The 27,945-nt window shown below is 40.3% G+C and overlaps 1 long non-coding RNA gene across 1 annotated transcript; it reads right to left on the reverse strand.

Annotated features, from left to right (window-relative positions):
- On the reverse strand, positions 1-27,945 carry LOC309632253. The gene is made up of 4 exons (XR_014246816.1): positions 25,885-27,945; positions 23,003-25,834; positions 12,670-22,682; positions 1-12,346 (listed from the first exon to the last, which is right to left on the reverse strand). It is a non-coding gene; the product is annotated as an uncharacterized lncRNA (long non-coding RNA).

The raw sequence follows: 27,945 nt of genomic DNA on the forward strand, positions 1-27,945 counted from the left end.
GAAACAACCCGTGAACATAATAAAAGTCTATTTCTCACTTTCCAAAATAGGTGTTTCTGATGATCAGGAGGTGGTTCTCCTCCAAGTGGAGATTAAAGGACCTAGGTTGCTTCCTTCCTGTGTCCCCATCACCTTTATCACTCAGTTCTCCAGGTACTGTGGTCCCTGGCAATAGTCTGCAGAAGGGAAAGAGCTTGGAGGATCTTGTCTGGGAGGTTCTTATAGATCAGGCCTGGAAGTGGCACATCTCACTTCTGCTCACATTCTATTGGCCAGAACCCAGTCACATGGCTACAGCTGACCTCAAGGGATGCTGGGAAATATAGTCTTACCTGTGTGGCCAGGAAGAAGAGGAAATGGATTTGATGAACACCAGTCAATGAAGAAGTAGGGAAGGCGTTCCAGTAGAGGGGACAGCATAAATAAAGGCATGGAGGGGGAAAACAGGTGAAACAGGGAACTACAAGCCATTTGTGGTTGTCAGAAATGTTCGCGGAAAGGAGAGGTTAGAGATGGGAAGCTTGTGGTGCAGTGCTCAGCCCTAACCGCCCTCTCCCCCGAACTCCGCCTTGCATAGGGTAGAGATGGTTGGGGCATTTAATGTGAAGAGTGAAATGAGTATTTGTACAGGATGGGTGGGGGGTTTTCTCTGCTCTTCTCTTCCCTGCCTTCAAAGCAGTAAGATCAGTGAGGTCAGAGTGAGTGCGGGGAAGAAGAGGCAAGGAGCAGGGCGATCAGGGTCCTGTTCACTGAGGTTCCAAGCTGCTAGGCTCTGCGTCTTCACGCGCTTCCTGACAATCCAGTGTCTCAATGGAATGGACAGAGGCGGGGAGCCCACGCTCCAGGTGTAAAGAATCAGCCTTTGGTTGGCATATTCTTTGCCTTCTTTCCCCACAAAAGCTTCAGATGCACCAGTGGATGACTGGACGCACTAAACGGAGACAGGCACACTCACCTCGTGCTAAAAGCTTTCTCGGCTCCTGCTGTGCTGTGTTACCTCCTCTTTCTTTCAAATGCCTAGAGAAAAAGTGCAGACCCTTCCAGGGAGACTGTGACATCCTCCTGGGAACACGTCCAAGCCCAGGATGAGGTGTATTAGAGGTTGAAGGAAACTGCCATCCGCATTAACTAAGTCTAGTCAAGGAAATTGTTTCTGTCTGCCCGGGCTTGACAAATCAATCGATCTATCTCACTGTTCCCTGGGTTTCCTGAGAGGAAGCTCTCAGTTTTTCTGTACAAATATATCCCAGTTTTGGGCTCGAGTAATAGAGAGGAGGTTATCAGCGATCATATGAGAAAAGAACCTTTCTCCAACATCAATTCTTAGCCCTGAATTGCTCTTATCCACACAGCTTAAAAGGAGGAACGTGCCTTTTTACATTAAGCATCCCTCCTTTAGTGATACTGTCCCTGTTGTTCCTCGCAGGCTGCATGATTACACCACTAAAGGACACTGGTTGATGCCATCATCTCCCTTCCAGACCCTCCTCTCTCCCTGCATCCCTTTCAATGATGTTCATGTACCTTCTTCTCAGCCTGCACTCCTGCCTCCATCAGCTCACAACCAAAACGTCCCAAAGCCACTTGAGATGGTCCAGGCAATCATGGACAGGATAGCTGCAACTTACAGCTATGTAATTTGCAGGCCCCTGTGCAAAAAGGAAATGTGGGCCCCTTGTTCAAAAATCAGGAAAAAAGAACCATATGTTGATTTTGTCATGCCATGAGTAATGGGAGAGCTTTAGTCCTCCCGTTTTAGTTTGCTAGGGCTGCTATAACAAGATGCCACAAACTGGGTGGCTTAAACATCAGAAATGTATTTTCTCACAGTTCTGGAAGCTGGAAGTCTAATATCAAGGTGCTGAAAGGTTTGGTTTCTCCTGAGGCCTCTCTGCTTAACTTATAGATGGCTACCTTCTTGCTGCGCTCTCACATGGCCTCTTCTCTGAGTATGGGCCTCTCTGGTGTCTGTTCCTCTTCTTATAAGAACACCAGTCCTGTTGCATTAGAGCTCCACCCTTTGATCCCATTTAACCTTAATTACACTTCTTTAAAGGCCCTACCTCCAAATACAATCGCATTCTGATTCACTGGAGGGTTAGGACTTCACCATATGAATTTTGGGAGGACACCATTCAGTCCATAACACTCCCCAAAGTAGAAGGTGGTGTTGTCACCAAATGAAGGGGGAAAAGCTGCCAGGCAGGCAAGAGCAACAGATGGCTCCAAACTTGCTCCTCTGGACCCTCATCATAACACAAATGTGTTTGCCCAACCCCTGCTTTTTTAAAAACTTTTTTTGATACAATTCTGTTTTTTAATGGTATAAATGTATTAGGGTTGAAGGAAGAGATTTGAGAGCCTGAAGGAGTTATAGTTCTTCTCAGTTAGTCTCAGACCCATTCACCCCCACCTCTACTGTAATACTATAGACTGAGAGAAGAAAAATAGATTCTGAGCAAGGTGGGGGAGACCCAAGTTTATCAACTGGACCATGTGAGCCCATTTCAAGTGTTGATCACTTTTCCTCATTAATCTTTAGGGTAAATAATACATTGATACTTCTGTGAGATTTACTAGAACAACAACCAAATTCTTCACTGGCTCTATCTCTTTTCTTGACATAAATTAAATTTTCCCTCTTGACATAAATTAAATCTTCCTCCCTCTTTCTCTCCTCTTTCTATACCTCAGCTTTGTCCCAAATCCTCCCTTTAAAACCTATGGAGGATTAGAGATTTATCACTATATATCAGCTCTTAGGTTTGGCTTCTTCTCTGTCTAGCTCTTTCCCATTATCCACAACTCATTATTTGTATTCAGCAACATATATTTATTGAACACCTACTTTGTGCCAGGCATTGTTCTGGGTAATTTGGAAGCATCAGGGAACAAACCAGATGAAGATATCTATGCTAGGAGAACTTACTTTCTACCAGAGAGATACTGAGAAAATTTACCACAAATATCATAAATAGGTAAATCACATATGGTAGATGCTGATGACGCCATGGGAAAAGAAAAGGTAGAGCAAGATACAGAGGAGGGGGAATTCCAGGGCTTGGGGACATATTGATATATTAGAGTTCTCAGGGTGGGTCTCTTGCTGAAGATGATGTGCTGGATAGACTCCGTTAGCCCTTCCAGATCTATTATTTGCCTTTCATCCTGCTCTGTGCCCTGGGAGGATGACTTATATGGGCTGCACCAATGGGCCCTCTCACTCTCTGACTTCCCATTGAGTTGGGCCAAAGGATGACACTGGCAGGGCATTGGAAGGCGGTAGTGCATTGAAGTCAAGGTATTTATTCCTCTGGCTACCTCCTCGCTAGGTTATAGGTTGGCAGTGGCTACAGTCCTTGCTGAAGTTTACAGCTCTTTCCAGGTTCCCTCCCTTGAGTTCCAAGGGGTGCTCCCACTGTTGTTAACCCTGTTGTTCTTCTCTATCCCTTATTGGTTTCTATTAAATCTGCCCACATCTTTGTAAAATGTCCCTTTATTACACTCTCCAATTACCCCAATTTGAATGTACTACTTGCTTCCTGCTAGAATCTTGAATTACATAGTAATTAGTACTGAGAGAAGTGCCGCTGGGACACAGCCTCTTAAAATGAGGTTCTGTGATTGGGTTGCCTATATTTGAGGAGGGTGTAGATAACCTCCACGATGGAAGGAGAGGGAAAGGGATAAGACACAGATAATCCTTGGCATGTAAAAGTGTCTCCTCTTACCCAGTTCTCACCCTCTAGTTATTTTCCCACTCCTAAAAGTATAGTGAGAACTGATGTACTCAACTGGCAGAATACTCACATTAGTTCCCTACGGTGTGGAATGAAGATTATATTGATAGGAAGAGCCAAGTAGAAGCCCCAAAATAATCAGCTTAAAGTAATGTGGCATCCCTGGAGGAACTGCAAAGTCTAATGCCATCATCAGAGACTTAGGAGGTGCAGGGGTGATTATACCTACTGCATTTCCATTTAACTAGTCTGTTTGGCAGGTGCAAAAGCCAGATGGGTCTTAGATAATAATTGTAGATTGTCCCAGACTTAAGGAGGTGGTTATGGAAATCACAGTTGAGATTTTGGATGTGATATTGTTATTGAAGCAAATTAATAATTACTCCTGGCGCCTGGTTTTTAGCAACTGATATGCAAATGCTCTCGATAGACAGTGGGAAAGGTGGCTGTCGGTCACTGTCCTTCCTCAGCAACATTGGTGTTTGTTCAATGAGCTCATGTAGAGAGTGGCAATAGAGACAAAGATGGAAGCTTAACATGGACTTCTCATTCCCAAGGTTGATTTGGCGAGAGCCACTACTGATTGCCCAACTTTCTAACATCAGAGACCAACTCCGAGTCCTAATAAAACACCATTCCCCAAAGTAGGCAATGATTTGTCCTCACAGGAATAGATATATATCCCAGATACACATTTGTCTTCATTTCTCAAAGTGCTTCTGCTGGCATTCCCACTGATGGGCCTACAAATGCCCTATCCATTGACATGGTATCTCACAAAATGTTGCAGCCAACTAAGGCACTTATTTGGTGGTGAAGGAGGGGTGGCAAAGGGCTCTTGACTTTGGCATTCACTACTCTCTCCTGTCACCCAGAAACAGATGGCTTCATAGATTACTGGAATGGTCTGAAGAAGATAATTCCTTACAAGCAGTTACCTTAAGCCAGCGGACAATATCTGGTGCCATCTTCCCTGGAGCCAGAGTGCATGGGCCTAAGAACCAAGAGAAATGAGAGTGGCTGGAGTAGTGTTTGGTATTATCCTTATCTTGAGATCTGTATTCTAGGAAGGAATGTTCTGCCTGAAAGCAGAGTCACAGTTCAATTAAATTTGGAGCTAAGCCTACTCCCAGACCATTTTAGGGCTCCTCTTAACCACTGAACTAACATACAAAGAAGGTGTGGAGTCATCACTGTTCTGGCTGGGGGAATTGATACAGGGATCTTGTAAAACTGATTTCTGAAAAGACTAGAATAAAGTCACAATCAGCTGAAATAAGTGTTTAAGCAAACTGAAGCCATCAAAGTATCACAAAAGGAAGTGGTTAATGTAAAATATATCATCAAGGACTTCTCCTTCTTTAGAGAATTAGAAGGTAAAGTCCCTAGAATCAGTAGGTAATTATACTATTCTCTCTCTTCCAAGAGAAGAATCGGCCAAGATGTTTTCCCATCCAGGCACGTATTCCTTTGGAATCTGCAAGGTTTCCACAGCCATCTTTGTAATTTGTTCTTCATATTCAACATAATCTTTATTCATAGCCACACCAGGGTTTGATGACTGGACCATAAAGTAAACATCGTGCCAAAAACATAAAGGCTTTAGCCAAGAGAAGAAATTGACAAAAATTCTTGTTTGGGGAAGAAGGCAGTTTTTTTTTTTTTCTATTGGCATCAATGTTCTGCTGCTCTTTGCTGCAGGATGCTTTAAGCACCATGATTCTACAAAAACACTGCACTGACTTGACAGCAGCAGGAATGATCACTAAATCCCTTGGCCTGCTGGGTATTGGTCTGCCAGACATGGTGTGACTGACACTCAATGGCGTCAAGGTCATGGCTCAGGAGGGGTAAAGCAGTATCAGTGAGACAATAGCATTGTCTGGAAGCTGGGTTATTGTCCATCATTGGAGACAGACAGCTTGGCAAGGGAATGATTTGGCTGTCCCATGACTCAGTGTATACAATCACATCCAGGGGATCTGCAAAGCTGCATGAGGAACCAAGGGCAAAGGAAACCTGTGATTATACCAGCTAGAGCAGACCCATGGCTCTCTTGGTTTCAATAGTCACTTGAGTGCTACTACCAGCTTTTGAGATGGAGCTACCTGCCCAGCACGGCTATGCTTGGCCAGATCCTACAAATTTAAATGGTCTTTGATGATTATGCCCTCACTGTCCATATCTTCTGACAAAGGCAATATTGCCAGTTGCTTGGGGCTTGAGTTAAGGGTAAAAATCCTAACTCTGACATCTACCAGTTGTGGGTCCCAAGGCGAGTTACATGATATTTCCCCAATTCTCAGATTCTCACAAGAAAAAAAAATGGGAATCATAGTATCTACTTCATAAGGATGTTCGTAAGAATTAAATGGGATCATGTTTGTAAAGCACCTTCAATAGCATCCAGTACATAACAAGGCTCAATAAATGGTAGTGGTGTAGGATCAACATTGTCATCACCATGAAGGCAGTTTATCCAGAGTCCAAAGGGGCAGAAGATTCAAATAGCCTTGGGACTGGACTTCTTTTTAATGCATTTTTCACAAACTAGGCTGGGCAATAGAGATTCCAAGATGGTGAAAATGAGAGATACATATTTGAGTCATTGGCATTGAGTATAGTCAAGACTATGAGGACTGAAGACCACCTGCATGAGAAAAGGAAGAGATATAATAAGTGGCATGAATACTTTTAGGAAAATGACCAAAGTTAGAGGAACCAGAGGAGCCAGAAGGAGAGAGAGAGAGAGAGAGAGAAAGAGAGAGACTGGGAAGAGAGCTTGAATGGTATTTCCAAAACTAAAGGAGAAGTGATTTAAAGAGGTGATGGTTATATACACTACCAAATGTAAAATAGATAGCTAGTAGGAAGCAGCTGCATAGCACAGGGAGATCAGCTCCATGCTTTGTGTCCAACTAGAGGGGTGGGATAGGGATGGTGGGAGGGAGACGCAAGAGGGAGGGGATATGGGGATATATGTATACGTATAGCTGATTCATTTTGTTATACAGCAGCAACTAACACAACAATGTAAAGCAATTATACTCCAATAAAGATGTTAAAAAAAATTTTTTTTTAATGAAAAAGAGGTGATGGTTAGTGGAAGGATCATGCAAAATAAGCCCTGAGAAAGTTGTTGAATTTAGCAGGAAGGAGGTCTCAGTCTCATCAAGTGAGCAGTTTCCATGAAGTGACACATGTATCAGTCAGGGTTCAATTAGAGAGGCAAAACCAGTAGGATACATATGTTGATTATAAATATTATAAATTATAAACTATGTATTATAAATTATATAATAATTATAAATATTAATATGAATGTGTTATTTCTTGATTATATCAATAATATATTATCAAGGATAAATATTAATGTTTATATTATGATTATACTATAGTATTACAGTATTACATTAATTCTTATTAATATATTACAGTATTTATTATAAGGAATTGGGTTACACAATTGTGAGGACTGGCTCAGCTAGCCCAAGGTCCATAGGGCAGGCAGTGAGGAAGGAAGGACCTCCAGCAAGCTGGAGCCCCGTGGGGTCCAGCTGAAACTTGTTCACAAGCAGGCAGAAAATAGATCCAATGGGAAAAGAGAGCAACTGCAGAGCCAGCTGCTGTTTGCAGACTCCAGCTCAGCAAAGGCCTAAACCCTCTTTTAGAGGGCTTCCAATGGATTGTCAGGCCCATCCATGATAATCTCCTTTTTAATGAACTTAAAGTCAACTGATGAGGCAGTTTACATCTGTAGAATCCCTTCACACAGATTATCACACAGGATAATCTGGTAGGGTCTAGATTCGTGTTTGTTTGTGGAAGTAACTGGGAGAACATGGGAAAACAGCTGCTTCCTCCCTCGGTCCTCCAGCTTACATGAAGTCATATCCCTTGCAGCCTGCCCTGATTGGAAATACTAGAGGAAGTATTCTCTGGTGGTTCAGCTTAGCCTAGTTGTCACATCAACGAGCGTTTTTAAGAACTTTGGGGAGAAAGTGGGAGATGTCTGCAACAAGAAAGAGAAAGAACCTAAGAAATATGTGCAAGGGATGATTCTAATGGAGAGCAAAAGTATGAAATCGCGGTTGGAGAGGATAAGTAGAAACAAGGATAAGTAGCACAGGTGAGATATTGTGGACACCTCACAAACATTGGTTCTCTCTTCTGTCTCTTCCTGCTCTTAACTCACACACAGACTTAGAATTGTTTTCTAGTTTTCATAGAGTTTGCATATGTTTCTACTTAAACCAGTGACATTCAGTATTGTCAGCTCTTTAGATACTTCATAGAAGAGTCAACCATTAACTGAGTTCCATATTCCTCTCTCGAGAGTTCAGCTACTTATGGCTTAATGTTACCCTTCTAGTCTCTATTTCAATCCGTAGTCTTTTAAATGTGCTGCTTTCTGTGTAATAAATGCCATTTGCAAGCACTTAACATTTACAAAGCGCGCTCACATTTATCATCTCAGGTGAGTGTCCCTCAGCGCATCTTGTTATATATTGCAGCGGGATCAGCCGTCCACTCCGCAGATCATTAAACAGAAATGTTAATGCTGTCACCCAAGATCACACCTTACCAAGGTCATTGGTAAATGGTAGAGCTGGAACATAAACCCTGGTGCTCTCTGAGTCTGGTTCTCTTCTCACTCTGTCTTGCTGCTTGCTGTATCCACTCTTCTCTCTTCCTTTTCCTGTTTTGCCCACCTCTGGGATGGATTTTCTGAGGTCTCTTTTTGCCAACAGGGCTTTTGCAATGACCCTGTGTATTAGCCAGGGCTCTTTCAATTTCAAGTGACAGAAAACCCACTGGAAAAAGATTTATTGGTTCATGTACAGAGAAGGATGGGGAGTAAGTGGTGTCGGGCAGTGCAGGGTCTGAGGGCTCACAGATATCATTAGAGTTTTTCTCCTCTCCATTTCTCAGCCCTGCCTCTTTCTGGTTTTTGGCCTCATCCACTTTCTGCAGATGTTTCCTTTTTGTGGTAGCAAGTATGGCAGGCCATAGCTTCTATGTATGTCTCCACTGCGTGTTATTCAAGAGGAAAGAGAGAGTTGTGTTCTTCATCTGTCTGTATGAAATTAGCTCCATTTGAGTCATGTGCCTATTCATGGGGCCAATCATTGGTCAGGGAGTGGGGTATTGTGATTGGCCAGGTCAGTGTCACATGTCTATTCGATCAACCGGAAGTTGGGGTTCTATGTTTGGCTGCTCGCCAGAGTCACCTGATTAGAATGGGAGAAGCATGGCTCAGAGGAAAAGAGTAGGGGGATGCCTGAGAGCAAAGCAAAGCAAAACAAAACAAAACCCCACAGATGTCAACAAACCTTACATTCTAGATTGTCATAGATAATTCAAATTTCAAATATTATAAAAACTGATATATATTTTCTTTGAATTTTCACTTGAGGTTTTATTCTTTGCAATAAAGATTATCCACTGAATTTCATGTGATTTAATTTAATACCCATGAAAACCTTTTCATAAAAATAAATTAAAACTCAGGAGAAAACACATTTGTCAGACCACACATCCCAATTTGGAGCTCAGTAAACGTGGTCTTGGTAAGTAAGGACAGCAGGGTCTGTGGTGGGGGGTGTCTGTCATCCTTCCACCTGCCCACCTACGGGACTCCATTTCTTGGCAGGGAAGCCAGCTGCTTGAGCACTCATTGAATATATATTTAATGGTGTGACATTTACACGATGCCAAGGAGACTTTGAAATGACTAAATTTAAAATAGATCTTAATACCTAAAGTAAGAGAGAGAAAGCAGAAGGAAATGAAGTACATTTTGTGAGTTTAAAAGACGCGTGACAACAGAGCTAAAATCAAATATGCCTGCAGATTTCCAAAAGAGACATTTATTGTTTTACTTTGTCTTTTTTCCTTTCCAGGCCAGACATACTAGGCAAATTAGTGAACAATAATAACAATGATGATATTATTAATAGTAATTAACTACTCTTTATGGAGTGCTCACCATGTGTCAAGCACTCTACCAAGATCTTTAGATATAATATCTAATTCAATCCTCAGAACCACAGAATGAGTATTATCCCTATTTTACAAGAGGAAACTGAAGTTTAGGGAAATTAAATATTTTGTCCAAGTTTATTCACTTGATAATACTACTTCTATTAGTTTCTGATTTCTTCTGCAACAAATTACCACAAATTCAGTGGCTTAAAAAAACACACATACTGTTCTGGAGTTCAGAAGTTTGAAGTGGGTCTCACTGGGTTAAAATCAAGGTGTGGGCAGGGCTACACTCATTTCTCAAGGCTTTAGGAGAGAATCCATTTTCCTGCCTTTTCCAACTGCAAAATGTTGCCCACATTCCTTGGCCTCTTCCCATCATCCAAGCCAGCAACCTTGGATTCAGTTTTTCTCACATGGCCATCTCACTGTTTCTCTATTTTCTGCCTCAACCTTCCACTTCTAAGGACCCTTATGATTACACTGGCCCAACTGGGATAATCCAGGATAATCTCCTTATTTTAAGGTCAGCTAATTAGTAGCAACCTTAATTCCATCTGCACTATTAACTTCCCTTTGCCATGTAGCTGAACCTAGTCACAGTTTCAGGGGTTTAGGACATGGACATCAGTAGGGGCTATTACCTGCCTTCAGCAGTACTGTCCTGGTTACCCTACTGCTGACCATTCTAGTTTCTCCCTTACTCTTCATCCTTGAACTTGGCATTTGAACGCCTACTTCCAGCTCCCTCCCTCAACACTCTCTGAAGATGCTGGCTACACTTCCAGTGTCTGACTCTTTAGGCTCCTGGTACTTTCGTTAAGATGGTTCCATCTCAGACTCACGTACAAATATTCGCAGATACATACAAACTTCCTCTAGGGCCACTTGGAACATCATGAGCTTCCCTGACACCTCACTTAGTACATGTTTGTTGAAGCCCAACTATATGCCAGAGATAAAAGATAGACCCTGCCATCAAAATGCTCACAGTCAGGGGGAAGACACATAGGACAGCCAGTGATCACAGGACCTTGTGGTAAAATGCACAGGGTACTGTGCGGACAGAGAAGAGTGGGGTGAGGAGAAGCATGTTAAGGAAGGATTTGAATAGAAGCCAACACCTGACCAGAATCCTAAGGCACAAATAGGAATTATTCAGGCAGATGGAAAAGGGGGACGGATTCTAGGCGGAGGGAACAGCATGTATATAAACATGGAGGGTAAAAGAGTGTGGAACATTTGGAGCATGCAACAAGCCTGGTATAGATGGAACACAGAATCCAACTGGAGATGAGGGCAACAATGTCACGAGAAGGCATTTACCTAGTTAGAGAAAAGGTTAGGGTAGAGCAATAAAGGATCCCAAAATACAACACCCCAAATAAGATAGATGTTTATTTCCTTCTCACACGACTGTCTTGCTAGCCTAGGTGATATGTAGCTTTGCTATATGGGAGCCATCTCAACCCTCTACCTTTGCACAGCTGAGGGTGGGTCACTGCCATGTCTGGTTCCAGCTTAAGGGGATAGAAAGTGAGGAAGTCTGGGGCAAGCTATTTCCTTTTAAACAAGTAAAGAACAAACTTCATCACATGGCCACACCTACCCTTATGGGAAATGTGTTACAGCTGTTAGCTGGAGAGTGCCAGGAATCAAGAGGAGATTGGTTATGGGGGACATGAGAGGAAGGCAGGGCTAGGTAAGGGCACTGACGGCCATGTGACAGCATTTAAATTTTACCTTTAAAGCAACGGGATGTCATTAAGGGATGACAGATTTAATTTCAAAAACGCAAACTCCAGCACAAGCAAGGACAGTAGACAGGACAAAGACAAGATGAAGATATAGGAATTCCATTTAAGCTGTATTTAGCAGTAACCCAGGGCAGAAATGATAGGGAAGGAAAAGAACAGATGGAATTGAGAGCTATTTGGGTGAATCCACTAGGCTTGCTGATTGTCTTACTGTAGAGATTGGGGTAGAAGAAGGAATAAGGATAATTCTAAAATTTCTGTCTGAGTGAATGGAAGTGGCATTCAGCAAGATACCTAACTAGATGGAGACGTAAATTCGGGCAGAAAAGAAATAAAATGAGGCAGTTAGATTTAGATTTTGAAGCTCAAGAGAATGATCTGCACTGAAGGTACAGATGACTGTGTCCAGTGTATGAGTGGTCATCCAAACCATGGGCGTGAATAAGATTTCTCAAGGAGAGAGGATCAAGTGAGCAAGGGCCCAGAGATGGAACTTTGCAGAACAGAAATGTTTAAGGAGGCAACATGGAGGAAAAATCACTCCAAGAGGAAAACTGAGAATGTGCTTCAAGAACAGCAGCAGGAAAACCAGGAGACAACAGTTTGCAGAAGCAAATATTGGAGAGCTTAAAAAATGAGCATGTGCTAAATTGTTAAATGCTGCAAAGAAGTCAAGCAAAATAAGGGCTGAAGACACATCCGATGGATTTGGCATTAGAAGGTCATTGGTCCGTTTGGTGAGAAGAGGCTCAGAGGAATGTTGACACAGAAGAGGGTGGAGAATTGGAGGTAAGAAATATAAACAGTTCTCCATTTCTCCAAGACATTTGGCTTTGAATGGATGAAGATGTATAGGGTGGTAGCCTCCTTTATTTATTTATTTATTTATTTATTTATTTATATTTTTTAAAATTATTATTTATTTATTTGGCTGTGTTGGGTCTTCGTTTCTGTGCGAGGGCTTCCTCTAGCTGCAGCAAGCGGGGGCCACTCTTCATCGCGGTGCGCGGGCCTCTCACTATCGTGGCCTCTCTTGTTGCGGAGCACAGGCGCCAGACTCGCAGGCTCAGTAGTTGTGGCTCACGGGCCTAGTTGCTCCGCGGCATGTGGGATCTTCCCAGACCAGGGCTCGAACCCGTGTCCCCTGCATTAGCAGGCAGATTCTCAACCACTGCGCCACCAGGGACGCCCCCCCTTTTTTTTTAATATGGAAGAGCCAGGAGAGGGAAAGATTGAAGACAAATGTGACCAAAGAATAGTTAATGAAGCAAAATGATTAGAAGGACAGAGAGAAATCAACATGGAAGGAATCAATTCAGTGACAAAAGACAGACCCAGAGAGATAAACCAAACCATTTTTCTCTTGAATTGAGACTCTTAGAGAAGATGCTAGAGTGGCCATCAACTGTCAGCATAAAGGTGGAAGACAGTAAACCAAGGGCGGGGAGATCCACCTGTGATCTAAGGATTTATTTCTGATTTGGAAAGCTAGGACTACATGCAGGACATAAACCAAAGCCTGTATAATTAGGCAGTTTTCATGGACTAGTCAATTTAACCACAAGGCAAGATTACAATATGAGTTGAGTCTAAGTACTACCGTGAGATGTAATTAATTCCCTGAAAGTACAACCAGAATTATCTTAACAGAGCAAAGAGATGAATTGGAATGTCAATTTGCTTTTCTCCATTCCTCTTATACCCCTCCTCCCCACAAGTGTTTTCCCCTAAAGTGGATTCTGTACTAAATCATCTTAATGATGGGCCCTCTCTGACTCGGTTGTTTCTCTGCCTGTGGCATCCTTTTCTGGTTTCCTAACTCACTGAGTTTCGCTTTGTTGTCTAAGCATTTCCCTGGGGAGCTTTTAGGCTTCTACATCCTAATTTCATTTTAGTACCTTCACTGTGTCTTTTGCATTACATCAATAGTCTGTTAGTTTTGGACTTTGCCTTATGGTACCAAGTTGATTAATATATGATTTTCGAAATATAAGTACGCATACATGCAACAAAGTGCATCAGAGGCCAAAGAACGAAGAAGCAGTTTGTGTTTGCCTACAGGCTGTAAAACCATGCAGTATGGTAAGCATTGAATCTATAAAGATGAACTGGACTTGGTTCTTGCCCGCCCAAATGATATTTGTGAATTTTCCACAAGGATGAGTTCATCACAGGGTCGTATTCAGATGCTGGTTTTCTTTCTTTCTTCACTGCCTCACAGAATTCACTGTCAAATGGGGGAGACAAGCATAAGTAAATACTTGTAAAAGGAGGGGAAGGGAACTTTAAAGAGATGGAACTCCATACGTGAAGGAGCAGACCCCATGAAAGAGCACAGAGCATGCAAAGAAGAGTGAGTAGAAACAAGTCCACTCTGCAATGTTCTCCAGAGCCTTGTTAACAACCACATTTAGATTTGGGGAATCACTTTTACTAGCATTTATTTTTTTGGGGAGTGGGGGCACCTGGATTAAGTTATTTTGTTTCAAGAGATCACCAAACAAGGATCTAGGCTATTAATTTTTGCAGCAGAGGCCAATTTTTTTTTTTTTTTTGCCAAATATAGTCTAGATTTCATTCCTCAATGTTCCTCGGTGGCAAACTTGTTGGTAGCATTTGGGAAACACGCTCTGGTATATGACACCTATTACCTACTAGCCCTGTGATCCTGGTCAAGTTACAAAATCTCCCTTCCTCAATTGCCTCATTCCCACAAAGTTGTTTGGATTAAATAAGATAACTATATAAAGTCTCTTGGCACAAAGTAATTGCTCAATAAATGGTTGTCATTTTATTATTATAATTATCATTATTACTAAATTCCTTTCTGGAAACTGCTTATGATAGTAATTATCTAACCAGTGGAGAACAGTAATAGGAATTTCACTTAAGTACTTAAATGCTGGAATTTCTCACCTTCTTTTTCAATCGGATTTTCCCCCAGCTTTATTGGTATGTAATTTATGTACAATAAAATGTATGCATTTTTAATGTACAATTTAATAAGTTTTAGAAATTGTATACCGTCATGTAAGCATGCCAAAAATTAAGATACAGACCATTTTAATCGACCTAAAAAAATTCCTCATGCCTTTTTTAGTTGATCCCTTCTCTCAACCTCCAGCAGCCGGTAACCACTGTTCTGCCACTATAGTTTTGTCTTTTTTAGAATTTCACATAAATGGCATCATACCGCATGTAGTCTTTTGTATCTGACTTTTCATTTAGCACAATGCTTTTGAGACTTATTCACTTTGTTGTTTTAATGGATATTCTGTTCCTTTTTATTTCTGAGTTACATATCATAATAAGCATATACCATGATTAGTTATCTGTTCACCAGTTGATGGTCATTTAGATTGTCTCCAGTTTCTGACTCTTATGCATAATGCTGCTGAGAACATTAGCATACAAGTCTTCCTATAGATGTATGTTTTCATTTCTTTTGGGTAAATATCTAGGAGTGAGACTGCTGGGTCATTGTGACAAGGGTAAGTTTAACTTATGAGACACTATCATACACCCTATTCTGTTTCTCTGGAAAACCTTCGTACAAGTATGCTATTAGCTATGGTCTTTTCACAGATGTCCTTAAGTAGAGGAAGTTTGCTTCTATTCTTAGTTTGCTGAGATTTTTTTTAAAAAATCATGAATGGATTTGCATTCTGCCAAATGCTTTTTCTGAAACTATTAAAATGAAGTATTTGTTCTTTAACTTAATATGATAAATTACCTTAATTGATTTTCAAATGCCAAATCAGGCTTGCATTCTCAGTAAAAACTCATTTGATCACGACTTACTATCTTTTAAATATACTGTTGGAATCATTTATCACAATTTTGTTCAAGGATTTTTATCTTTATGATCATGAGGAATATTCTTCTGTAATATCTTTAGGGTATCTTTGTCGATATTGAGGTGATATCACAGAATTAATTGGAAAGTATTCCTCCTTTATTTTTTTTAATCTCTAAAAGAGTTTGCGTATAATTAGCATTATTTCTTACTTACATTTTTGATAGAATTCATCAGAGAAAACATTGGGGCTTGAAGTTTTCTTTGTGGAAGGGTTTTTTTAAATTACAAATTGAATTTCTGTAATTGATACAGAGTATTCAAATTTTATATTTGTCCTTGGGTCAGTTTTGGTAATTTGTACCTTTCTAATATTTTTCCATTTCATCTAAATTGTCATATTTATTGACATAAGTTGTTTGTCATATTCCTTCACTATCTTTTACATCCGTAGGTTTTGTCCCCATTTTCACTCTCAATGCTAGTAGTTTTTGTCTTTTTTCTCTTGAAAAGAGAAAAGTCTAGTTAGAGATTTATCAATTTTATTTGTCTTTTCCAAGAACCAGCTTCTGGTTTCAATGAATTTTTTTCCTTTATTTTTTTGTCTATTTTCTATTTCATTGGTTCCTACACTTATCTTCATTATTTACTTCCTCATATTTAGGTTTAATTTGCCTTTTTTGTTTAATTTCTTAAGGTAGGAACTTAGATCACTGATTTTATACCTTTCTTCTTTTCCAGGGCTCTGTGAATTTTTTCCATAAAGGTACACATAGTAAATATGTTAGGTTTTGCAGATCGCATATGATCTCTGCTACATTTTTTTCCTATTCTCCTCCTCCTCTTCATCCTTAATTTTTTACAACCATTGAAAAATGCGGAAACATTCTTAGCTAACAGGCCATAAAAGACAGGCTACACACCAAATTTGTCCCAAGGGATGTGGTTTACCAAATCCTCTTCTAATATAAACATTAAAAGCCGTACCTTTTTCTCTAAACACTTCTTTAACTGCATCCAACAAATTTTGATATGTTGTATTTTTATTATCATTCAAAATATTTTTAATTTCCCTTGTGACTTCTTTGATTCGTAGAATATTTAGAAGTAGGTTTTTATTATTTTTGAAATTTAGAGGGGTTACCTAGATACTGTTTGTGGTTTCTAATTTAATTATGTTGTGGTCAGAGAATATACTTATAAATCTTTTCAAACTTACTGAGGCTTGTTTTATGCCCAGCTTTTGTTCCATCTTGGCAAATAAATCATGGCAGTTGAAAAAAAATGTGTATTCTATAGTTGTTGGGTATATGTTTTATAAACATTGATTACTGCATAATGGTAATAGTTTTGTTCAGTTCTATGATTTTACAATTTTTTTACCTAGTTTTTCTATCAAAGACAGAAAAGTAGTGTGTTAAAATCTACAATTTTGATTGTGGAATTGTCTGTTTTTCCCTTTGAATCTATAACTTTTTGTTTCATGTATCTTGAAGCTCTCTTATTAGACATATACATAATTATGATTGCCATGTCTTCCTAATGGATTGCACTTTTAACATTTTGAAGTGTTCCTTTTTAGTTCCAGTAATCATTTTTGTTTTGCAATTTCTTTTCCCTGATATTGATATTGTTACTTTGGCTTTCTTATGTTTATTGCTGCTTGTTATATCTATCTTTATGGCTCAACTTCTGTCACTTTTTACTTCTCCGTCTACTTTTCTGCTGCTTCCATCTACTTCTCTGCAGATCTGTCTGCCTCATAGTATCTTCAGCTTTATAGCTTTTGCTCACTGCCACTCTCTGGGTTTCCTGCCTTCCTTCACTCATTTATTCCACAAATAATATTACTATTGCTGTTGCTACTACTACTACTATTACTTGCTAGCACTCTTAATACCACTTATAAAGCACCTACTATGTCCCAAACACTGTCCTAAGTGCTTGACATGAGTTAACTCATTTAATCTGTTGAGTTTCTACTACAGCAGACAGTGTGCCTTTGGGTGTGAGTCTGTGAGGACAGAGACTTTTCACTCTTTTTTACTACTTTAACCTGAGCATTCACCACAGTATTAGGCATACAAAGGGTGCTAATAAATTTTTTTTTTGAAATGCATGAACCTCTAAGTATTTTGCATTGAAATCCTCAAAAGAAAAGTTCTAGCTAATTTGATAATCATTCTGCAAAAGACAGGCTCCCTGCCAGCAGAGATGTTAATCAAGCAGCTCTCTGAGCCTTCAGCCAGCTGTAGATGGGGACTTTGTACCAACTATAGTGAATCTATGACTCGCTAGGTTGTAACCAGGATAGTGGGGTAAGTAGTACAAAACACATGGTGACCTATGAATTCTTTGGATGGGAACAGTAAAGACAGCATAAGCCACCCAATAGAGACATTCAGCCATATACATATGCACTCTCGTGCATATTTGTAAAATGTATTACACATAGTACATAGATGAAGGTATGGGATGCATGTCTCCTTTCATTTTACCACTTTGTATTCATTTGAAAAAAGAAATACTGAATAAAATAATAACTAGTGCCTCAAGATTACCCTGTCAATATTGCAATGTGTGGGGACAGGGCTTTGGGTAGCAGGCAGGACCTAGGTTTCAACAATGGCACTGGATTGAACATATAGATCCTATTCCTTCAAAACTGAGCTTAATCTATGATTATCGTATTTTTCTGTAATCACAGCCATAGCTCAGAGGTAAGAAGGGTAAGCAATTGCCCTTACACTAAAAATTTCAGATAATAACCATCACCCTGCTATTGAAGTAGCAAACAATTATAGAGATTATCTTCTACAGCATTGTTTAAAAAGGGGAATATTGGAAAGAATCTAAATGTCCAACAGTTGAGAATTGGGTAAGCAAACAATGGCAAATTCATACAACACAATATTTTTCAGCTATAAAAATCATGCTGCGGAAGGGCAGGCAATAACTTGGAAAGATATTAAAACATATTATTAAGCAAAAACAGCAAGTTATAAAACATCTACATTTGATTAGATTTTTGCGAGGAAATGCCTACCTATTCACTTAGCTAGCCATCAATCACCAGCTACTGAAGGATATTGTCCTTCAGTGTATAAACTGGTTATCTCAGTATGGAAAGACTATGGGTCATTTTATGTTTTATTTTCCTTTTGCTTATCTTTATTTCTATGGTATTTTTTTCTTTGCTATTTGTTACTTCTTAAAATAAGAAAAATAAATGGAATGTACTATAATAAGAGAGAGTAAGAGTGAAACAGAGTGAGTGCCAGCGTGCTAGAGACAGTGTGTCTCGGAGAGAAGAGTGCTTTAATTCAGAGATGGACTGGTGTCTCCAGGCTGCCACGTACCCTAACTCTGAACATGACGCTGGCTTTCACCCTGCCTCCTACACCAAAGCAATTCAAGCCATGTTCCCAGTGGGTGACTAGTCCTTTTGTTTATGAAGTGTCTCCCCATTGCTCGTACCTGCAACCCGAAATCAACTCATGCCTATGCCTGAGCTCCACTTGAACCCCACCTCCCTCAATCCATGTAGTTATGATCTAAGAAGATTTTGTTCTAAGTCAGAAGTTGGACCATAAATGATGTACCAGGTTTCATCAATTTTATGATTGGTTGGGATTGCTTACAATACACATACATGCATACATACATACATGTAGCAAACTTCCAGTCTATAATGGAGGTACAAGTTAATTGCCAGTTGTCATTTATTAATGCTCTTAACTTTTATTTTCTTGACACCTGGATCCATTTTCTCAATTACATTATCTGCCCTGACATATAGTATATAAACATGAATGTTAATTTTTGTATATTGAAACTTATATTTAAGTAAGATCTCAATGATTAAGATTTTCATACTTGGGGAAGGGATTTTTATATTTATAGCATTATTCCTTAATGTTAAAAAGTATACATTCAAAATAACTTTAAAGCTGGTTTTCCAATTCTTTTCACTTTTCTGTTTCATTTGTTAGGATAATGAAAAACAAAATTTAACTTGCCTGGTTCAACTGAAGATTTTAATGAAGAGATGGTGCCATGGGCTGAATGTTTGTGTCACCCTAAAATTTTTATGTTGAAGCCCTAAACCGCAAGGTATTAGGAGGAGGAGGCCTTTAGAAACGATTAGATCATGAATGGGATTAGTGTTCTTACCACTAAGAGAGATTCCCTCATCCCTTCCACCATATGAGGTGACAGCAAAGACAAAACAAAACAAAACAACTATCTAGGAAGTGGACTTTCACCACAGAATCTGCTGATGCTCTGATCTTCAACTTCCAGCCTCCAGAACTGTGAGAAATAAATTTCTGTGATTTAAGCCACCCAGTTTATGGTGTTTTGTTATAGCAGCCCAAATTGACCAACACAAATGGTTTACTAAGATGTGGGCAGAGCTGAAGAAACCAAAAACGATGTGGAGACAGCCGGGAACCAACAATGTGAGAAACTGTTATTAGCCTTACTCCTAAAGGGGCAAGAGGAGGCAGTAACGTTTCTGGAAGCCAGTGAGACCTGGTGCCATGGAAGAGGGGCTGCCCTGTGGGAGCTGTGGTTGTGGACGGTACAGCCACCCCAGAAGCAAAGTGCAGAAGGAAAGGGGAGTGGAAAGAGGTACGCAATGTCTCTTTCCATCTTCCGACCTCCCATTGCCGGTAGCCAGCGGGCAGCCATGCAGCACAAATGCCTGGGTGAAGCAGTCTACAGGGGTCAGGACAGAGAATGGCAGAAGAGGAGGAAAAGCAGAGAATGAATGGCAAGGGGGGAAATGAAAATAGTGTATTCACTCAACAAATATTTTTTTAACTGATTGTTATATTCCAGACATTGGGCTAAGCGTACTTGACACGCTAAGCTTTGTTTGGGATTTGTAGGTAGATCTATTGGGCGCAAATCCAGAGGCAATTTCTTTTTGCTTGAATATTATTTCTATTTACAGCATTTCAATAGGGATGGCTCTGTGTGGATTAGACTTCCAATGAGGTTTGCTCCCTTTTGCTTCTGCTTGCTGCTCTACATAATAGCACACTTTGAAAAGCCGTAGGTATAGAATAGGCGCAACTTCTTATAATTAAGCCGAGGAGTAAAATACACAATTGAATTTCGGAATTTTACATAAGGGAGTTTTCCTGGCTCTTTGTTGGCTTTAAAGAAAAAGCACAAATAAGGATGCAGAACACAGGAGACAGGAGGCAGGAACAAAAGCTAATAAATTAATGAGCTATTCAAAGGGGAATTCACAAACTCTGCTTCCTGAAGCCTTAATGAGAAAGATGGAGGCATTTGGGTGAGGAGTTTGTATTATTACTGGGAATGTGTTGTATGGAGAAAGGCAGTTGATTCTCAAAGGAGAAGCATTCTGATAAAAATTCTAAATCAGAAATTAAAGAACGTGCTTCTTCATCCAGAGCTACACAATCCAGTCTGTGGAATATTGCATGTACTTACATTTCTCTCTTCTACCCTCTGGCAATTTTAGAGGCCATTCCTTTGCTTTTTAAGCACTACCCTCTCCCTTTCCTTCATAGACGTCAAGCAAAAGAATTTAGATAGTACTAGTCTATCTTATATGATACAGTTGATTAGTTCCTTTGTTACTTTATATAAATTGGTATTTCTTAATGAATGTATGAAGTTTGGGAATTAGAATGTCCATCTTCTGATTCAGGTTCTGCCACTGTGCAAACGTGGGCAAGTCACTTAATTCTCAGAATCTCAGTGTCCTCATCTGTGAAATGGGCATTTTGGGTGGGGACCAACTGGAAAACAGAGGGTTTCCGTGGGCTTTGGGAAGTCATTGATTGCACGAATTGTATAGAAAATTGTATCTGTACATATCTGTGTGTTTATGTTCCCACTTGTGAAGAGATAATCAATGTGTTTCACTAGATTCTCCAAGAACTTTGTGGTCCCTAAAAACTATTATGCAAATTTAAACCAAAAAACATTAGATAAGTCTTATTTTAAGCTGAAAAATTCTACAGCTTCATAAACATCTTGGGTTTAGATTGTAATTTCAGATCTGCCTCGAGTTCTTCCTTTGAGCTTCAATTGGTAGTGGCTTTGCCAATTCTAGGTTTAAGTTTCCACTTTCTTCCCCGTTTTAATGATCTATAAACACATAAATAAGATTCTTAACAAGGACATAAGCCATCAAATAGATTAGAAACATTCACATTTAAAAGATTATTTTTATGATGTGAACATATATGCCCTATTTTATCTGTTATAAAAATCACCATTTTAATATTTGGTTTCCCATAATGTGCAAGGAACTACAGCTTGAGATATTTTAATAGGATTTCAGAGTAAAAGAAGATCTTGCAACAGTATTGTCCAAAAGAACTTTCTGAGATGATGGAAATGTTCTATAAATTTGTACTGTCTAATATGGTGACCACTAGTCATAACTTTGAGCACTTGAAAGGTGGCTAGTGCAACTGAGGAATCAAAATTTAATTTAATTTAATTTAATTTTAGTTTAGTCACACGTGGCAAGAAGTGACTACCATATTAGACAACACAGTAGTAGAGAACGTCCCATGTAACCCGTATCAGGAGTGGAAGATCTCATAACCGCTCCTAAAGCAGGGGTTCCCAACAGCAACACTGTTGAGCGGGGCCAGGTAATTCTTTGCGGGGCATGGGGAGGAGTGCTGTCTTGTGCCCTGCAGGGTGTTTAACATCATCCCTGGCCTCTACCCACTAGATATCATTAGGACCCAATCCCTAGTTGTGACAATGACTTCAGACATTGGCAAATGTCCCCTGGAGGGTATAGTCGCACCAGGTTGAGAACCACTGCCTTTGAGTCGGTTGTCCTTGAGGTTTTTCTTGAAAACATCCAGTGACCAAGGCATCTCACCAGATAGACTAATTCCATCTTGAGTTCTTGATATTATTAGGTGGTTATTCCATATGTATGGCTGCCCACAAATTATTTTCTCTCACTTGTTGGCGACTTTGGTAAGGAGGAGCTTTGGTTGGCAACTTTGTTGAGGAGGAAAGTGGAAATGACCAGTTGAAATGCTTACTAACAGGAAACACAACACATAGTTGTTAAGAGTGTGAGCTCTAGAACTAGAAAGACTGGGTTTAGTTTCTGGCTCGGTCAGGAATTAACTGGGTGATCATTTGCAAGTTATTTCAGTTCTCTGTTTTTTAGTTTTCCCACTTGTTAAATAAAAATAATACTAGTAACCAGAGAAGTTTTAGGATTAAATAAAATCATGTTTATAATATGCTTGGTTATTATTACTACCAGTAATAACAATGATACCATTTTACTTTCCTGTTGCGCTAATAGTTGTTAAATATTTTATCACATGCGATCCTCCCAGTGATTTTGTTATTCCCATTTGATAAATAAAAAATGTTGGGGCTTCCCTGGTGGCGCAGAGGTTGAGAATCCGCCTGCCAATGCAGGGGACACGGGTTCGAGCCCTGGTCTGGGAACATCCCACATGCCGCAGAGCAACTAGGCCCGTGAGCCATAACTACTGAGCCTGCGCGTCTGGAGCCTGTGCTCCGCAACAAGAGAGGCCGCGATAATGAGAGGCCCGCGCAAAGCGATGAAGAGTGGCCCCTGCTCGCGACAACTAGAGAAAGCTCTCGCACAGACACAAAGACCCAACATAGCCAAAACAGCCAATAAATAAAATAAATAAATAAATAAATTTATTTTAAAAAAAAATGTTGATGCTCACATAGTTTAAGTAATGTGCCCAAGGTCATGCCTGGTAAGAAAGCTGGGATTTAAATCCAGTTCATCCACTCATATGTGGAATATAAAAAATGTTAAAACAAACAAATGAACAAAAACAAAAGAAATGAACAAACCAAACCAAACAAAAACAAACACACAGATACAGAGAACAGAGTAGTGGTTACCAAAGGGGAAGGGGTCGGCGGGGGAGTGTGAAATGGGTAAAGTGGATCAGCTGTATGGTGATGGATGGAAAATAAATTTTGGGTGGTGAGCAGGTTATAGGATATATAAAAGTAGAAATAGAATGTTATACACATGAAAATTATATAATGTTATAAATTAATGTTACCTCAATAAAAAGAAAAAATAAATCCAGTTCATCCAGTACCAATTTTAGTGTTCTTTCCGCCATACAGAAAGAACTCTGCCAGATCTCATGACCTCATATTTTTTGTCTGTGAGAGATCAGTCTATGTGCTCCAGGTACGGAGAGTTTTACACAGTAATCAGGGATTTATGTAACCCTTGGAAGAGCCAGGGTGCAAAGGTGAGAGAAGCCACCAGCCAAAGATCTCAGCCTGAAACACTAAAGCCAGAAGTTTTCAGGAGCCGGTGGGAAGTTGCTGTGAAGCTCCATCTGCCTAGGTGTCTAGATACAACCACCTCTGCAGGATAAAATCCTCTGCCTCTCTCCTTCCTTCCAAATGTCTCTCACTGATGCTCTAACCTGGATCCTGCAGGGAATGGCATCCTGGGAACTGTAGTTCCTGCTTTGCTTCTGTAATGCAGAGGAGACCTAGATGAGGATGGTAGCGATGCTTAATTGACACCCAAAAATCCAGCACACGGCCAAGGGATTCATTCAGTCACCAGTAGATTATAGGAGTCAGGATGCTCTGTGGGAAAGTTCCTGAGTCCAAATGCCCCCTTTGGCACCATAGTTATGAGTAGGCAAGTTACTTCACCTCAGGCTCTTTGCCTATCAGGATTATGGAAAATAACACTAACTAAATGATTCTCACAGAGTCTGGAACATAGTGAATGCTCAGTATTGGTCCTTGGTCCTGCCAGCTATAAACAGACTACTGTATTCTGAGGGTTATTTGCCCTTAGTACTCTTAAATAGTTCAAGGCAAATAACTCTTTGGGCAGAGGTGAGTGGTTGCCCCGATAGCCACCTTTCCTTCTTCCATAGTGATAAAGGCCCTGTGATGGTCCAGAGGAAGATCACATTTCTGGCCTCTTTTGAAGTCAAGGCTGGCCGCACTTTCACGTATGGCTGTGGAGGTGGGGTGGGGGAGTGATACATGCAAATTCCAGGTCTGGTCTGGAAAGGAACTGCACCTCCCGCCTCTCTCTCTTTTCGCTACTTGGGGTGAGGCAACATCGATGAGGGCCAGGACAGTGTTTTAGACCATGCATGGGCCGGCAGCCGTGGACTGAAGGCAGTAGAGCACCAGGCAGAAGGAACGGGGCTCCTTGTCCCTGTGGGACTGCTGTGTCCAACAAGACAGCTTGGGCTCAGACTACTGGGTGAGTGAGAAATAAACTTCTGTCTTGTTGCCACCACTGAGGTGTCTTTGCTGTAGCCTGTCTTCTGACTGTACACCATTGGATTCAGACGCTCCTACATCATTCCTCAATTATGATATTAAGGCAGCTTTCTATAGGGGTGTGAGTGCTCACTTGAGACAGATTTCAAGCCTGCATGGCCAATATCTCACTTAGCCAGCTAATTGTATTTTGAAAGATAGATCCTGAAAATTGTGGGTGAGCAAAAGAAGTGCAAACCCACTTCTTTTGAGCGTCAGGAACCCAACTCCGAGGGAGCTTAGATGCCCTGCAGGGGAAACTGCGGCCCTTTAAAGCAGCAATGTGCGCTGCTCAGGATGACAGGAGGCCTGATAAGAAATGCTTTAAATGCACAAGTCAGTGATATTTCCTGGCTCTCATGAATACTGCTGCTGTTAAAAAAAACCCAACAAACTGATGCCTGGGTGATCATCTGTGCTTAGCAGAGCAGCATGCATGCTTCCACCAATAATCATAATTTAAAGATTGCAAATGATAAAAGCGTCACCCTGAAATATCTGTTGCCTTTACAGATACGAAGAACTGGAAGGTACCACCACAGTCGTTGGGATCTTGGCTGGCACGTTCATCGTGGCATTAACTACATCGTAACCTCATCGGTTGTATAGATGTCCCTTCTCCAGACTGTGAGCCCTCTGTGAATTATTTGCCTTTGTACCTTCTACTCCTAGGATGGTTGATAAATATTTAAATGGTTGAATCTGTTCAACCTCTTCACTTTGTAGTGACTTGTTCAAAGTCAAAATTAATAATAGAAAAACAATCTGCTTGCTTTTTTCCTTCTAAGTAGAGAGTTCTATTTCTCTTTTCCCCATGGTCTGGATGGTTAAGACAAACCTCTTATCAGGAGTGCTATAACCCTGATCCACACGTACACACAGCACAAAAACCACATACACACATACACACAGGTACACAAACAAACCCCAAACAGCTATAAACGCAGAGGCCCACATAAAACATACACAAACGCACACCTGGGTTTCACACTTGAATTTCAGGTAAACAATGAGTATTTATGTTAGTATAAATAAGTCCTAAATATTGCATACACAAATACATATGGAACATACTTACGCTAAAAGGATTCTTCGCTGTTTATCTGAAATTCAAATTTAGCTGTGGGACCTGGATTTTTATCTGCTAAATCTGGCAACTCTAACACAAACACACACATAGATGTAACTTAAAAATACATACAGACACACATAAGCAAGTACACACACAAACAAGACACCTCAGAAATACATAGACACACATAGGCAAGTACACACACAAACATGACACCGCCAAAATACATACAGACACACATAAGCAAGCACACACACACAAGTACACACCCAAGATTTAGTTGCTCCTAACACAGCCTGTCACTACCGAACTGGTCATTAGAACACCAGTTCTAGCTTTCCCTCGGAGAGCTGGGGAGGTGTCAAGGAGGCTTGGGAAGGAAGCAGAAGGCTTCCTGAAGGGAAGAGGTAAAGCGGGTCCTATTCTCCAGTGATAGAAGCAGCTGCCTTAGAAAGGGCACACCTCCCCCAAAGATACACACACACATATCTCAGCATCTGTAACAACTATCAACAATTCCTTCTACATGATTTTGTGAAGAGATTCAAGCTCCGGAGAGGAGTTTTTTTTTCGCTAGAAATCTATGATGCTGAGTTTAGAAATATGCTTGGCAATGAATGATTGGGTGGATTTGCATGAAATTCGACCTCTGTTTAGGGTGCTACCATGTGCCCCTAACTTAGCCTATGGGTAATTTCTGGCTCTACTTTATTACCCCCCACCCCATAACCGTTTTCCATTATACACCCACTAATGTCTATTGAGCTCACCTCAGAAATGTCTTGCGTAGGCTTTTGGCCCTCCATTCCCATGGCACTGGCCATCCTTAGCCCCTTACCATCTCTCACCTGAGGACAACCTCAGCCCCTACCGCCTAACCCCCCAACCTACCAACAGATTCATCATGGGAGAAATTACCAGAATGAGGCAACAATGTGCAAATGATAATGCCCCTCCCTTCCTTGAACTCCTTTGATGGGCACTCCATTTTCTCCATCATAAACCCAGACACCTTAGCATGGCCTCCAAGGCCCTTCTCTATCAGAAGCCATTCCGACTTCTGTTTCCACTTTTCACTTCAGACATTCAGTCTGGTCCCCACCAAAATGAATTATTTTCCCCACAAACTCTGTCACTTTCATTGCTCAGCCTTTCTCCCATTATTCCTAACCTCCTTTCCTGCCTAGTGAATCAATTACCCTTTGGACCAGCATATATATCCTCTCCAACCTCATCCCACGCTGCCTTCCACTCCTGTGGAATTAATCACTCCCTCTTCTGGGAACCCCCAGAATTTTGCATATATGTACTTCTTTCTCACTTACCATTATAATAGTTATTAAGTAAGATTTACAAGCCACTCTCCTCCATAAACTTGTGAGCCCTTCTGGGGCAGAGGTTAACTCACCCCAATTCCAGCATCTTCAAGAAAGGTTCATGAGTTCCTGATGCTGAGTTCTGACTTTGCTTTCTTCTTTTGATTCTCTGACCTATTCCAGTAGAAAAATAGGAGTCTCCCAACGGACAGCCCCTGGAGGACTGGGGAATCCTTTGAATATATTCCAGAATCAGCTTTTTAGTTTTTTTGCAACTCTTAAGTTTCTTTAAACTTAACAGAAACACTTCATTTATTTATTGTAAACCTTTCTCCCTTAATAACAAAAGCATTAAATGCTATGAATTTCTCCTGAGTACAGTTTTTGCAAGAATGTGGTATAGTTATCATTAGTATGCCCTAAGTAGTTTATAATTGCATTTTGATTTATTCTTTGATCCCAGAGATATTTAGGAGAAATATTTTTTGAGTTCCCCCAAACTCAAAAGCTTGATGATTTTTGTCTGTTTTTTTTTTTTTTTCTTTTAAATTTCTAAATTTTCTGGCTCCATCACCAGCACCTAGCATACTCCTTGGCAAATGGTAATGCCCATTAAATATTGGATGGATGAATGAATGAACAAATGAATACATGAGAAAATGGGGCCTGTAGAATGTCTATTCTTGAATTTGTTGATGTATTTTTAGCCAATATTGGTAAACTTTTGTAAATACTTTAGGGATAATTTTAAAGAATCCATTCTTTTTGTAGGGTAAAAAGCTCTGTTTATTTATTAAACAACTTAAGTGTATATTTCAGACCTTCTAAATCCTCATGTATTTTTGTCTATTTCATCTCTCAGTTTATGAGAAAAAATGTTTAAAGCAGTCCATCATGTTTTAATAAGTGTCAAAAGTACTGTAGAGATTATTATATTTCTGGGCAAGACTTAATGTGAAGA

This window comes from Balaenoptera borealis (genome assembly GCF_965194805.1).
Source record: "Balaenoptera borealis genome assembly, chromosome: 7".
Classification (NCBI taxonomy): domain Eukaryota; kingdom Metazoa; phylum Chordata; class Mammalia; order Artiodactyla; family Balaenopteridae; genus Balaenoptera; species Balaenoptera borealis.